Source organism: Podarcis muralis, chromosome 7, assembly GCF_964188315.1.
Source record: "Podarcis muralis chromosome 7, rPodMur119.hap1.1, whole genome shotgun sequence".
NCBI lineage: Eukaryota > Metazoa > Chordata > Lepidosauria > Squamata > Lacertidae > Podarcis > Podarcis muralis.
This window is the reverse complement of record NC_135661.1, coordinates 32,117,611-32,133,905: the sequence shown is the minus strand read 5'-3', so window position 1 is coordinate 32,133,905 and position 16,295 is coordinate 32,117,611. Positions and strand designations below refer to the sequence as shown.

Here is a 16,295-nt window from a genome sequence, read left to right as displayed (position 1 = left end):
GGAACTATAGTACCTTGATCTACTGAACTGACTCCATCTACTTAACTTTCTGAAAGGACTGTGCAAACTTTACAGTACTGAAGTACTCTGCTGTTGAAGGCAATGTCGAAATAAACTATTAGCATTCTATTCAAACAGAAAGGTGCAAGAGTGTTTGAGTAATATGTCCATGTCAGAGCTTGTTCCATCATATCTGATCACATTTTTATTTCTAAGTAACAGACTTCTGGGGTCTCCACACAGACACTTCACATCGCTTTACAAATCACTCGGACTCATGCCATTCAAAAAACATTTTGCTCGTATTTCTGCGTCAGTTAAAATTCCTTGTGTTGCGGTTCCTCAAGAAACGAGAGGCTTTCCCTATAATTCAAACAGTCCTATTTATGCTTGCGCTTGGGGAGAATTGCTACTGAATCTAACCTATGCCCTCCAACAGTGTTCCAAGACTGTACCACCAGCAAATCCGAGCTTAATAAATTAATAAAGACAGGCAGTTAGAGTAGAAGCAGAGCTGACCTCCTCCACAGCATGGGCACCCCAGATGTTTCCGATAACTAAGTGTGCCGCGCTGTGAGAACACATGTGTGCAATATATAGAATTAAAACAATGGGAACCAAAATGGAAAGGGGGGGGGGACTCAGTGCTTTCCAACCCACCCACGAGAAGACAGGCTTTTTATTTATTTTTTAAGAGCAGCTGAACATGATTGTGTTTCATGTACATAAAATAATAATAATTTAATTAAGGTACAAATTAATAAGTGGTAAAATATGCCATCATATCATCAGGTACTGGAACCCCAAGTGCTCACAATTTGTGTCTTTCTGGGCCAGTTACAATTGTGCTTCCATTTTGCCCAGTCCCCACAATTCCAAGAAGCCAGACCACATGCCAACTCAGTACAAGCGTATAATGTGGAAGTTGGTCTTTTGGAAGCTCAAATTGGATTGCCGCCAACTCCTTTGGCTGGACTGTTCCATGTCAATTTCTTCAGTAAGACTGGTGTCTAATCCAGAATATTCTGATTGCAGCCTATATGTTAAGGGGGGTGAGGGGCTACCTTGGCTATTCCTTGACTGAGGATTGTGTGGATGCAGGGAATGTGTACATGTTTCATTTAAAAGCAGCCAATGCTGTTTAAACAAAAGGAGGCTTAATTCTTGATATAAACAGCAGCTGGGGGTGGGAAATTCTGTTGGGACCATGGCAGAAGAGAGAGGGTTGAATTCTCTGTTTTGACCCCTTGTATTGTTCATGAAGCTCAGGCTTATCTGTGACAATCCTTTACTGGATTCTCTCAGTTTCTCATTTCCCCCCACTTTTAAGTTCTGTTCTCCACATTTCCACATCATTTTTCTTTTCTCTTTTTTAAAGGTTCTCATGGAAATTTATCTGCATTCCAATGTAAATTTCTCCCAATATACATATTTTTGTATGTAATTTTGCCAAATAGACCCATTTTTGCAGAGCAGTTTGCCATAATATAATGCATTTCTGCATATTGTTTTAATCATTAAATGCATTAAATGCATTTCATTAAATGCACTTTAGCCTTGTATATGCATCTGGGTACATGCTGCTTGACTGACGAATTCCGTTGCAAAATTCAGAGAAGTGCACATTTTGAAGGGTGGCTGTCTTCTGGTTCTTGAATGGTTAGAAAGTGCAGATTAGGTAGGTTTGCCTTTAAAAGTGAATTGGATTGAATTTCTCTCCCATCTGTATCTGTTACATAACAAAACATGTGTGTGCTAATTGCTTTCACACAACATTGTTTGACCCATTGACTTAAGACAAACAAGAAGATGATGTATGGTTGGAATTCTTTGTTTATCTAGACAGAGGTTGTTATCACAGAGTACCAACCTTGGGATAACAAAATTGAAACAATTGAATTTTGACTGTGCAGAGACAAGTGTTTAATTTTTAATTTTTATCTTCAGTCTACTAGGGATGTCAGTTCCCAGTTGAGGATTGCTATTGGTGAAGCAACATTTTATTGCAGTCTGGGGTTACAGCTTGTAGGGGTTTTATGAAGCCAGTGACTATGAGATAACTTTTCAAAGCCAATGTGCACCCCCCCCTGAGAACTCCCAAGCAATACTGTACTTTAAATTCTTTAAATCTAAACTCTCAAAGGAGAGAAAACTGGTTGCATTGTGCAGTAACAGAACAGTCCTGTTCATCCTTACTAGGCTACCTGCGTGTAATTCTGAAGATCAGAGGAGAGTCCTTACTGAGCAAGGATAGAAACAATCGGCTTATATCGAGTATTTTTACTTCATAGGAATGCGGTTCTGCTTGCTGAAAATCTATCCTTTGCATGGAGTCAGGCATAATCCTATGCCTACTTTGCCCTTGCAAGTAAAAATATGCTTAATAGCAATTTCAGAAGAAGAGAGGGGGGGAAAGAATCTATTTAAAGCTGGTTGAACAGAATATCTACTCATAGATGGAAACTGTAAGTGAATAATGTTAATGGAGCTCTGTTTTTGTAAAATGCAAGGGACAACTAATAGAATCTAGCTACTTTAAAAGTAGATGATTGAATTACATTTAAGAGACTACCTAATTTATAACCTTTAAAAATAGTTTTTAGAGCTGTCTGCTTGAGGAGGATTGTAAAGCCTATGGTCCCATCATCCAAAATTTTTTTAGTAGTCTCTTCTCATAGTCTGCATTCCACCCAGTGCACCCTTTGTGCTATTACTTTATATTGATGTAACGTTAGCATTGCTCATGCTAAAGCCAGTGTTATTCTAGAGGCATACTCCTTTTCTTTTAAATGTAGGAAACCAAGGGGTGAAGCAGGGGAGTTAGGAGAATGGAGGTAGTTGCCTATTCTTGAAACAAATATTCTAACATATTAGATAGCCAGATACTATATGTTATCTGGCTATCTAATATGGCATCTACCAAGTGAAATATGTGGGATCCCCAGTGCTAATCTTAGAAGTTCTGTGCATAAGGACAAGAAGTTCCAATTACAGCCCTTAATGTCATTTTAATGCTATTTTTTAAAATGTAATTATAACTCCAATTGCGTTTGAGATTTGAAGCTGACAATAGTGATACAGAAAGGAACACTGCAAAAAATAGCTTCGCTCAAACTTTATTAGCGATTAAAGAAAGAGGAGTACCCAGCCAGATTTATGCCTAATTATTTGCAACCGAAATAGGAAGCCTTTGTTTTCTGGGTGTACAGCTTGCAGAACTTTGTTTGTCTCTGTCCTGAGGCCGTTTAGCTGGTGTCATTTCAAAAAGTGGGGGTTTTTTTGTTCATCACTTTGAGCTTACGGTTTTCCTAGGCTTTTTCATTTGTAATAACTACATTTTGTTCTCAACCCAATGACTTTGGACATATGTGACACGATAGATAGACTTTGGTTATTGGAATAAGGAGATTAGGTTCTTCAAAGTTTGCTATCCTTGGGGTTTGTCTCCTATTGCATGTCTCTGAGTTTCGATGACTTGGAGGAGGAATTCTCCACTCTGGCCGGTTTAGCGTGCAGTGGCTATCATGGGCTAATACAAGAGCTTGTTTTTGATTCCAACCAAGTGTGTCCTTAAATAGCTAAACCATTATGAACTTGCTCAGGGATTCCCAGACTGCGGTCTGTGAATGAGTTTCATGCAGGTAGTCTGCAGCCAGGACCTTTCAAATATTCATAGAGGCCCAGGCCACTTCCAGGTCTTGAGGCCCTTACCCATAATAAAAGCTTAAAAATGGTGAGACAGAAGTAACTGAAAGCTGCTCCCTTGCTTGCCCCAAGCTCAGAGCAAGAAATAAAAATGATAGGCATGTGTTCTAGTCTGAAAACTAAATGCCCAGATCAAATGGGATAACTTTGCACGGTAGAAAGGGCTCAGATCCTCAAACATTTAGGTTGCAATTGGGACCCCACTTTGCTGGGAATTAGCCACAGTGAATTCAATAGAACTTCCCTCAAAGAGGACATGGTTAGGCTTACACCATAAATTGCTGTGCAAATGGCATTTTTAAAGCATGGCTTGTGGAGACAGGGCTATTTAAAAATGAGAATTAAAGGAAAATTCTACTACCTAGTGGTATGGGATTATGATTTCCATGCATAGCACACACTGCTGTAACACACCTGTACACTTTCCTCGTGGGCATATACATGCTGTCTTGCTTAAAGCCACATTCCATGACATTTAGAAGCCTACGCAGAGTGGGAGAACATCCCCAGAACTAGGACTTTGGCAGCACTAATGCAGAGGAGTGTTATAGTCAAGCTTCACACCAGAGGCGTCTTGAAAGAGGCCAACAAAGCTTTGTGAGAGATATTTTTAAAAAAAGAAAAGAGAAGAAGCCACAGAATCACAAACCCAGCACAATGAGCCTCAGCTCACATTCTTCTTAGTACACAAACAAGCCACTTTGTTATTGATTGATTTCTTGTATTTATATCCTACTGGTGGTTTATATGGTTTCCCCCCTCCTCGCTTAATCCCCACAATGACCCTGTGGGGTAGTTTAGTTTGAGAGACAGTGGCCAATTTCCAAGGTCACCCATGGCCAAGTAGGGATTTGAACCCTGGCCTTTCCCAGGTCCTAGTCTTCTTTTGCACTATTAATTAAGGCGCAGAAGCTTCATTCTCCATATTATGATGCAGAGGAATCAGCTATTTAGAGTAGTGCTGAAATACTTGTAAATGTTGCTTTTCTTCATTTGGTGACATATCTCCAAGCAGATCACAGGGATGTCATTCCACAGTCGTTTGCAGATTTTCTCCAGTGAATACTTCTTGATTTTGTTGAAATGTTACAATTCATTGTGTTATGATTGGCTGTGTGAATGGCGTGGAGCTGTGTTCCAATTGGATGTGTTGCGTCGCTAACCAATGATTGTGCAAAGAGCAAGTTGAATGACAACGTGAGTATACAATTCAAATTTTCTGCTGTGTCGGTCAGTTAGTCATCCAATTAGGAGTACAAACAATAGCACATAGCTCTTAGAAGTAACCAACACAGCACAAATTCTCAATTGTATATTCATATTCACACACACACACACACACACACACACACACATTTTGATCCGTTCTGTCAAGTGTTGCTGCTGCTGTTGTTTTGTTCCTTGACTGGATGGCTCATATAATTAACTAAGATTGTGAACTGCAGATTGCAATGCAACACACAGTTTGAAATTTGCTCTCAGCAAATCTTCAAGAATGTGACCTTAAAATCTATTATGAAAAAGGAAACCTCGTGTACTACACAAATTAGTAAAAGGTACTTTGGCAGTTCATGAAATAGGTTCTGGATTGGCCACAAACAATATTTTGCGGGGCAACATTGAAATAATGTACACTGACTTTAGTAGAGGTAATGTGGCAAAACTTCTCATGGTGTGTTTGATTCTGCATTTTCCGCATTAGCAGTGACGGGTGTGGGTGTGAATAATATTTAATCAATTGCAAATGTAAAGCAGGGCCATTTTTGCCTTTTAAATAATTCTAGGATGGCATCCCAGTATATCAGTAGTGGATAATATTTCTAACCCAGGCCCCATCTACACTATACTTATTTAAAGCAGTATCATGCCACTTTAAACAGTAATCCCAAATAATCCCAGGAGCCATAATCTGTTAAGGCTGTTGTGAATTGTTAGGAAAGTTCCCTTCTTCTCTCACAGAGGTACAATTCCTAGAGTTCTCTAACAGCTGTCAGCAACCTTAACCAACTACACTTCCCAGGATTCTTTGAGGGAAGCAGTGCCTGTTTAAAGTGGCACAATACTGCTTTAAATGTATTTTGTGGAGGGGTCCTAATGCTTCCTATTCAGCTGTTTTGACTGGCTTGTGTACATTACAGATGTCTTCACAAAATGGCGGGGGCAAGCTACAACTAGTAGATGTTTGGGACTGCAGATAGTTGTAGGGTGGGACTGTCATAGCCCACCCCCACCCCCCGGCCTTATGTTGTACAGACCTGATGGTGATGGACCAAAACAAAGATCCGAGGCAAATGTTTCTTTTGTTGTGCTCAGTGTTCATTGTCATAAAAAGCCCTAGTTTCATTTGAAAGTATGGAAAGTCATATGATCAGAAAACAGTTACCATCACAGTGGAACTGTTATCAGGTTCTTAAGTGAGCAACAGTTGCCGCCTCTGTTTATATGGCTTATTCTACTTCATTATTTTCCTGTTTTCACAGATGGGAAAACTGAGGCAGAGTGATTAAGCAACCTGCTTTAAATTCTTGTCTGAACCAGGATTTTCATAGATCACATCTTTCCTCCTGATCATGTGTACAGACTACTAAGACCACAACTTTCTATATGTCCCAGGTAAGACAATATTGCACTGTGTTTCACTAGTGTAGTCTGATGTGTTCTCAGCCTATTAGGTCGATGGGGGCCCGCATTAATTCTGAGTTTGGAAAAGTGTAAATAGAAATAAATATTTCCATAAGTACAATGATTCCTCTGGTTGGTTAAAAGAGAACAAAACAAGCTTTCTTATGCAGATGCTGCCTTTTAAAAGGCTGCAAACAGAAAAAAAAATGTGATCCATGAAAGCGGTATCCTTCCTCTTCCTCTTGGAAGACAAAAAAAATCATTTTGTGGCCAGACAGGTCTTATGACATAAGAAGATTCTACCATGTAAACTCTTCTTTTGGTACACAATGGATGCACATTTTGTGGTACATGAACTCTAGAGGAAACCCTGTGAAAACCACTCCATTATTATGAGCTTGATATTGAAACAAACTAGTCCCCACTTCCAAGTAAGTTGCAGTGAGGAGCATCTGGAAATGAAATGGCACACATTAAGTAAGATGTAGGGTGGGTGTGAGAGAGAATGAGAGTGTCTGATACATGAATTGCTTACATTGGAGGCAGTGGAAGTCCTGGTTTTAATGAAAAGTCATCATGGTACAGTTTTGAAGGCATAAGCAAGCACATGGATATACTTGCTAGATTGATGAGCTCTATATGTTTACAGTGATGTACCTGTATATTTTAATCAGTCAGTCTATTGAATACATGGAGGGGGAGCAGACTTCTGCACACAATTCTGTATCCCTCTTTCCAAATCCAGTGTAACATATGAAAAGGGTTTTAGAGATTACATAGAATGTGTTCCTATCCCATAGGGAAGTATAAACATGCCTTTCCATGCACAAATGAAATGGTACCTGCTTTCACCTCCTTGCTCCTCGCAGCACCTTTCAGCTCATGCTAAACCTAACCATGGTTCCTGGCTTAGTGATAGGTTCATGCCAGAGACCATAGTGTATTTTGCCCCATAAAACCAGTGTCAGTGAATCAAGAACAAACCTTGGCTGTAGTTTGTGGTTTGTTGGGAGCAAAGCAAACCACAAACCCAGTTCAGATGTCATGTTAAGCTGGGGATCATGTTTGTTTTCCTCTCGGCATGAGCCATCAGGATCCAGGAAGAGTGGGGAGAATTGAAATGGATGCTATGGATGCTCACTCCTGCATTTTTAGCCATTGTTTATGTCCAGACATGGCCATTATCTTATGGGGTAGGGAGAATGCTTCTTTTCCATAATTCACTCTGACCTTCTTCAAAGTTAGTGAAGAGGCCCTAAGTTAATGTGACTACTTTGGAACTGAGAAGTACGGCTCAAGTATCCCCATGTCTCCACTGCCAGGAGACCCGGAGGCAAACCAACAGGCTTTAAAGGGCCATGAAGAACCCCATTGGTCCTTTGCATCACCTGACTCCTGATGGTGTTGTAACTTTTTGACCACCTGCAGTAGGGCAACAGAGGAACTGCTCAGCAATGCTCTCTTCTGACAGATGGCAGCGGTGCAGAAAGTCAGGTGTCTGGGTCCAGCTTCTAGAGTCCCAGGTTTGAAATCAGAGCTCCTTATAGCCCTACAGTTGCAACATACTTGCTTGGCAAACCAGTCCTAAATGTTTGCACTGGCATAGTAGCCTGCCATGCTGAGTAATGTCGCTGAAACAGTGTCATGGTCGGTGATTCTGGCACAGCAGCCAGCCCCTTCCAACCTATGGATTTATTCCCTAGCACAGCAAGCCTTAGGATCGGGCCATTAGATAATCAATTTCTCTGCCTGAAACTATTTAAGCATCACATTTGCTTCTAACAACTCCCTGTAGAAAAGTTTAATACGCTATGTGGATTCCCTTAGTCTTTGGGATCAGTGGAAAACTCCTCAGGATTTCTATATTAATATTCCCTTCGACTCAAATAAGGGCTTTCAAAGTGAGCCTGGGAGTTGTTACTGCCCTCCCCTCCCCACCCCATCTTCAGTTTACTGTCTATTTTTAACCCTGTACATACAGCACAAAGTAGTTTTGGTTTGGTTATGGCAACACAGGTATACTGCCACAAAGGAGTTGACCACAATTACTTAAATCACACCTTTGTGCAAAGGCTTATCCTTTCAACAGACAACCTGAAACTATTGACATGTAATATATGCTGTGTTGTACCCTTAATTCCTTCTGAGATGTATCAGGGTGACACAAGAGAAAAGGGGAGAAAAACTCAAGCATTAAAGTCCTCCTCTTTGTTTTCTCTCTCTCTGTGACCCCAGCAATCTCTTTAGCAAGCCATGGTTCAGTAAACTGGCACACAGCAGCAGTTCTGCAGTGGAAAAATCATAAACCAGATGGAAGCTTAACATTTTTGTTTAGTTTTTAAGAGCAGTTTTTATAACATCGCTTAACATCATTCTGATGCATCATACTGTTTACACTTAAGAGTTTGTAGCTAAGATGTTTACACTACAGAGAATGTTTTAAGATATTTTATAGTTATGATATTTAGATAATTGGCAAGAAAAAAGATAGTTTGTTGAGATTACAGTGATGTTGGTAACTGTGAAGTAACTTATGAGACTCAATAAATATGTCCAGTTTGGTGGAAAGTACAAACTAAGTTAAAACAAAACAACACAAGAGAGAATGTCTTTTTAGTGAAATCATTTCCTTTTCTTAATCAAAAGATGACAACCACAGCTTTAGAACTCCCGTCTGTAACACACCACTCCACATATCTGTGAATCTACTGTGGGTATACATACAAAATGATACAATTAAATCAGTTGCTAAAATGTTTTAAAACAAAATAAAAAAAATCTTATGTGAATTGTGTGCAACAGTGGACAAAGTTCATGCTCTGTGGAATACCTAGTGATCAAAAGTCAGCCCTGTTTAACTTCTGCTTAAGGTCTTCATTTTCATATGAATGCAGCTCTGATGTTTTAATGAAGAATGTGTTTCTTCTAAGCATCTGGTCTTTGGAACATTTTTTTCCAAAAGACGTATTAATCAAAAACAATAACTTCTTTTAACTTTTGCAAAGTGCTCTAAAAGAATGAAATAATCTGTGTGTGGGCTTCAAATGTTGGGAATGCAAACATTTCACAATAAACATGTGTAAATGAAAGTACTTGGCCAGATATGCTGAAAGATAGTACATGTTGGGTTAATTAATGCATACTCTATTAAAATAAACCTTGCTTTCAAGATCTGACCAATAAAAATCATTAGTATATTTGGATCAGATGTGCTGATGGATTATTTTTACGTATATGTTAAACTTTTGCAGAAAGGATTGTCCTTGAAAAACCTAAAACCAGATTTGAAATTAAAGTCAAAACCTTCCATTATTTCTCTGTCCTCTTTGTGTTTTCAATATAGCAATATGATGAATTATTCCAGTTTTATCTGCTCTACCTGCAATTGATTTACTATTGATAGCCTTAAATTTATCATTTTAAATGTGCAAATCACAGTTATGCAGCCGGTGAGTTGTATAGTTTCAAAGACATTGTTCTCCTCCAGAATGTAGTATCTGATTCTAACTATAATCAAATTACTCTACCGCTTTATTTTTAATCAAAAAAGTGTTTATCTTTCCTGATCTTGAATTGGAACCATTTTAGCGGTAATCTAATGTTTTTAAAAAAAGGAAAAAATGTAGCATGCTGGTTGTGAAATCGTCCATGTAACCAAGCATTTATTTTATTTACACACATTTTTCTTGCTGCCATCTAATTCATCTAGTTTTAACTGATCTGTGTAAAAATGGGGAGCTTGGTTTGCGCAACTTGCTGTGCCTGCACCATCACCCAGAACGAGCTGAAAGTCACAAAGTGTTCAAACAAAGGAATCAGAATCTAAGGCCAGTGTAATTTGTCCCAACAGCAATGACAAGGCGTATTGCTTTCAAGAGCAGTTTACTCAGATGAGTAAAACTGCAGGCAGCTGGAGTACAGATTTGGTTTGTACTTGACCTGTCCTTTAAAAACAAGCTCCCTCTTACATTCTTAAAGTGGCAGCAAAAAGAAGCTTATTTGACGCAAGGAAGAGAACATGACCCGGTGGGTTGGTTTTGGGAGGGACGTGAGAAATAGACTTCAGAGGTTGGGAGGACAAAGAGTGAATAAATAAGATAATTATCATAGCCCTGGTCACACAGGTTCTCAATTGGTAATCCCAACTACTCAAGCAGTCCAAGAAGAGTTTCTGTCATAAAGGCACCTAGTCTCCTTTAAAACATCCTGCTTTGTAGCACCTGTTAGAAGCTGTATAAGCTCATTTTGGATAGCTTTCCCTAGGAAGTGAGCCATTGTTTCTTGATCTGTGTAAATGTTCATTCATTATATGGTCGAAAAGGGCTAGATATTTTACAAACTGAAAAACGAATCCATTGCTAGCATTCTACAACTTTTGAGTTGTAACACAGAATGCCAAGTTTTGCATGCCAAGAACTCTGAGCAAAGCAATCAAGCATTCCAAGATTTGTCACTAATATTGTTCTTCTTGCCTAATTTTCTGCTGGTTAATACCATCAATTGTTTTTCCTTTAGATAAGCACAATTCAAGTTTCTCCCCAAATCTGATAGTTTTCTAAATGGTCAGTACCGGTATTCCTCTCAGCATTGCTCCAATGTTCTTCCACTTCTTTGAACCTGTTTCTCGTAGTGTTGATGCAGCTTTTAGTTGTTGTTGAACAACTTGCAACAGAAAAACAAAACAAAAAAACCCCAACCCACAGATTTTGACCTTGAATATATCAACCATTGATGACACATTTCTTCACCTCTCCACTTATGGAACCAACCTGGACCCTGCAATCATCATCTGAAGCGCTTCCTCATTTGCCTCCTCCACAAGAGGTCCAGAAGGTGGCAATATGAGAATGGGTCTTTTCTGTGTTGGTTCACTGGGCACCTTCATTACATATCTTTAGGCACCAGGTGAAAACCATTTATCTGTAACTAGGTCAGTTGATTTACATTCTATGGCCTTTTAAATGCATTTGGGGGGGGACTATTTGTTTGTTTTTGTTTTATTACGTGTTTTATGTTCTCATTTTTATATTTTTATGTTGTGAACTACCCTGTGATCTTTGGATGAAGGGTAGTATGCAAATTTAATAAGTAATAATAATCATATACAGGAGAAAGTCTTTTGGTTTTTTTAGTCTTTGGGAAAATCATGTGAGACAACTTGCTGTGGTCCATGTTGTATTATAAAGGTAAAGGGGCCCCCTGACTGTTAAGTCCAGTCACGGGCGACTCTGGGGTTGTGGCGCTCATCTCGCTTTACTGGCTGAGTGAGCTGGCGTTTGTCCGTAGACAGCTTGCGGGTCATCTGGCGAACCAGAGCAGCGCACGGAAACACAGTTGTATTATAAGATGTCGCAATTTGTCACTGCAATAGTTAGGCCAGCTAGCAGAGTAATTCAAGTCAGGCACAGTACCATCCTTGTTTGCAGAGTGCAGTAATCTCACTTTTCTTGGCATCCTCTTTTTCATCTGTGTGTTTTTCAGAAACATCTTGGCTTTGTGAAACTTTTGTCTTAGCTTTTATATCATATATAGTAGGAGCGCCACATTCAGCTTCTTCAGTGCTAGTTTCAACAACAGTATAGTCATATTCATGCTCTTCTGTTGCTTTCTGTGTAGAAAGGTATTTCAGGAAGAACCCTTCTTGCTTCGCTTGCTCCTTTGCTTTTTTTTTTGTATTGGAGTATTGAACTCCAGATGGTCATTTTTTTTAATTAGCCACAGCTCACCACTAAAATGAATACATTTTCTACATAAGATTAAGATGCAGCTATAAGATTTAAAATAAAGTGCATTTTCACTTTTTATGTATATTACATAACCTCCAATCTCACTCCAGTCTCACTCTTACATAAAAAACCTCAATTCTAATATATGAATTACTTCCAAAATGATAATTGTTTTCAAAATATAAAATAAAAGTGAAATATTATCAGAAATGTATAAGATTCAATGAAAAATAATCTGTATAAAACTGGGTCCCTCCAAGGTCAGTACTGCGTCCCTCTGAGATTTGCACGCTAGGCAGCTTCATAATAGTCCCTATAGACCAGTATCATTGAGCCTTACTGGCTGTGACTCTTTCAGCTCTCATGCTTAGCCCCTTTGCTTCAGATATTATGTCTGGAGATACCAAGGGTGGAAACCAGTCTGCCTTTTGTCTGCACAACAATTAGCTCTTTTCTCTTTTCTCCCATAGTCATAGGATATGAAGAACTTAATAAAATAAAATCAGATCCTGTCATTTGTCCTAAATATTTAAATATGCAATTATTGCGTTCACTGGCAAATCCCTCATAAACATCCTCAAATAAAAGATTAAGTCTTACATAAAATGATTTGCAAAAGAATGGACAGTGGGAACACTCCATGCCATGGGGTTATAGGATATAGACTATGTACTGCCAGTGCTTATGTAAAACTGGTATTTCTGTGCAGATGTGGTTTTTTAAAAAAATAATACTGGTGGTGTTGTTGATGATGATTAAGCAGAATAAAGAACGAGAGGTTGGACACTTTACATATTAATTTTTCTTGCCACAATAAGCCTTGAGCTCACTTTGGTCACCAGCTTTATTATGTGTTTAAAGGTGAACTATAGGCTATTTGTAGGAGAAGGAAATTTAAAGAACTCATAAATCTAGGGAGTTAACATATTTAAATTCAGAGATGAGCAATTATTTAATCTATCTCCTCTACCTGAGCTGTTATCACTGGTCCATAGTATTCTGATCCGTACCCCCAATTACCTTCTGTGAAAACAGTGACCTGAAAATGTCCCAAGACAAATGCTCATCTGTGGCTGAAGCAACTGTAATTCCTTGTAGACAGGGATAATAAACTGGAGCCAACTGCTTTTGAAACAATCTTGGGTATTCCTGGTCATGCAAACAAGCCATTTTGTTTCAGGACTATTCAGATGGTAATGGGAATCAAGAAGCTAATATAGTTGAAAAAGGAATTTGGCTAAGCATAAAGATCCATGATTATAGAGTAGCTGATTTTTTTGTTGTCATTTATGTTGTTGGTTTTTTAAAAAAATGAACAGTAGGATATTCTGGTGTGAGAGAATAAGATTGAGGACAATGGCACCTTTGTGTCTCAGAAAGTGAACAATGAATTGCCTTTCTTTAGACAATGAGACATTTCAAACTTATATGAACAATTCTTTTGCCCTCCCCAAATAAAAAAAAGATGGCAAAAAGAACTTTCCCCTTAGCTTATGATCAAATTTTAACCATCATATTGGAAGCTTATTTGAAAACCAATAACAAACACGCTTCTTCCATTTTGTTTGTGTGTGCTGCTTGTTTTAATAAAAAAATGTGGTGATGTAAACACCATCACTACAGATTTTTGGTTTTCCTGTAATGAGTATCTTATGCCGCTGGATTTCGAGGATTTATTAGTAGCTTTATATTTAAAACCACAGAGGCCACAATCCACAGCCCACTTTTTCTAGAACAGAACCTTTGATTTTAGTGGACTCCTCCAAAGTAAGTGGGATGCTGTTTTCAGCTAGAGTGCGAAGAGGGAAAAATGGAAAGGAGAGCAGGACCAATAAGAAAATATGTAAATAATGGGTGGGAAGCCACATATTTTATTAAACACTTCTAATGAAAATCCCTCCAGATTCAGCATGGTGTGGGAATAATGAACTAAGCAAGTGTTAGTAGTCAAAATATCCCTAAATTTAGAATCCTGAGGGAGCCTAAAAAACAGCCTCTCGTGAAAAGTACAGCATGGCATTATGGAGATCAGTATCATGTAGGCACAGACTAAATCCTACCCAGTTTTAACTAGCAACCTAGATAGCACAGTTTGTCTGTTTTACTTATATCCTTCTCTCCTTTGAAAAAGCTCAGGGTGACTTAGAGAGGCTCCCAGCGGACCAAGCACACCCCAGTTTCACACTTGCTGTAGGGTTATGTCCCCTGCTCCCTCAGTTTCCCTGGATCTTGCTAGCCAAGTAATATGGAAAGCACCAGAGTAAAATGAAGAGTCCGGGACTGCTATATTTTCGTTTATTCATTTTTATTTATTGACTCACCTTGTCTTAAAAGTCTTGAGATAGACTTTCCAATGTGTGCCCCCCCCCCGGCCGCCGCCGCCGAAGGCATACAATCAAAAGCTTCTACATTTTACATTTTTGGACAGCGTTCTAAATATACACTCTCAGATTTACCTAAGAGCAAAGTGAGTTCTTTTAGCCAAGTTTGAAGATGACAAAACTGTTATATGGCATGTACAAAGAGCAGTATGACCCTCTCCAAGGTAGGCAGTTGACCAGTTATCTGGTCTTGGGAACCACCCACCCACCGATCTTCTCTTACCAGGATTCAGACTCTAATACCACCAATGAGTCCAAGCACCGGTCCAGGGTTTGTACAGCTACTCTTGATTCAGATGTCACAGAAAAACAGAGTTGGATAATATTGGTGTACTAATGATGCCTCACCCCTGACCACTCCTAATGGCTTCATATATATGTTGAATATCATTTGGGTCAGGATGGCACTCTGCAGCACAAATTACAGGTGGCTGAGAAATAATCACCCAATGCTGTCCTCTGAACCCGCCCCTGGAGCTAGGACTGGAACCACTGTAAAGCAGTGCCCCCCATACCCATCTCACAGAACTAGTTGAGTAGCATAGTATGGTCAATGTCATCCAAAGCTGCTTCTAGATCCAGTGCGAATAACAGGGTTGTCCTTCTCTCAATAAAGGTCATCCATCCATACCTAGGACTAAACCTTGATTGGAATGGGTCAGGATAGCAAGAGTGATGGTCCAAAATATCTGGAGGATTGGGAAGGTTGGTGTTGAGAGAAAAATGGCTGCTTACTCTTTTGGTTTCCATCTTCAGTGTCGTTTCCCGCCCCCCCCCCCCAACACCATTTTTAAAATACCAGAGGTAGGAAAGGGACCTGGTTTTGAAATGTCAAATTTGGCAAGTGATTAAAGCCATAAAAGTAACTAATGATCCTCCTGTGGGAACTAAACAACAGTAAGAATGGGTAAGATATTTAGGTCTGAAAAGTGTCCACTGTATGTGAGCAATAAGTATCGGTTGTTTTTCCTTTAAAGCACTGCATTCGTTTTTGGTTGCCTGACTCCCACTGATTTGAACAGCAGTTGTGTAGCTAAGATTCCTCCCCTCTAATACATGCCTACGAAATGCTATTGATGAAAAAGTCTTTTTAAGAGCTAAAAGTCAGAGCATGTAGAGCTAATTCTCAGCCTCTTTTACCTAAACCATTCTGCTTTATTATTATTGTGGTCGGTAAGTACCTTCATGGATGAAAAAAATTCTGATAGCAGATGGCTCTTTAATGCAACTCAATGGATAGAAGGCAAAGCTGGATACATTTGGTCTAGAAATAACTCACAGTTTAAAAGCATTTTTTTTTAAGTAAACAACACTGAGATAATGCCTATGACTATGTTTCTCAATAGGCCAATGGGTCAGAGGGAGTGAAAACCAAAAGGTTACATTTAGGTTACTCCACCCTCCTCATACCGTAATTTAATTGGATAACACTGGTCCATGGGATGCATATGGGAATGGGTTACAAAGTTTTTTGGTTACATTGTTCTGACTCTTTGGCTCTAATTCTTTTCTCCTAACTTTTGAGTCATTTTTGGAAGCTATGAAGCTCACTGGGCCACCCTGTGCAAGGCAGTTCCCAGGGCAACAGGGAAGATGGAGCCCATTCTTCTTCCCCCAAATGATGGTCAGAAAGGCCTGATCTCTAAATATATTAATAATTACCAATTGTCTCCCTGATGGCTATGTGTCCTGTTTTATATATGGCAATCCTCTAATTGAAGGGCTGTCAGAGGCCCACCCTTTGTTTGAAGAAGTTCCCTGTTTGAAGGACTGTCTGATTCAAATGTGGTTTACAAATAAACAACAACAACAAAATCTTAAGAAGAGAGAGCAGGGCCTTAAGGTGGACCATTAGTACTTT

The 16,295-nt window shown here is 39.2% G+C and overlaps 1 protein-coding gene across 6 annotated transcripts in view; it reads left to right on the top strand.

The window, feature by feature from the left end:
* ZNF536 (zinc finger protein 536) overlaps positions 1-16,295 on the top strand; it is a 450,559-nt gene that overhangs the window by 120,456 nt on the left and 313,808 nt on the right. For 5 of the 6 annotated variants that reach the window (XM_028740289.2, XM_028740291.2, XM_028740290.2 and 2 more), the window contains exon 3: positions 6,186-6,318. The exons of the other annotated variant lie outside the window; for it this stretch is intronic. The gene's annotated coding sequence lies outside the window, so the exon portion shown is untranslated. The remainder of the gene's footprint in view (positions 1-6,185; positions 6,319-16,295) is intronic. 6 annotated transcript variants of the gene reach the window in all.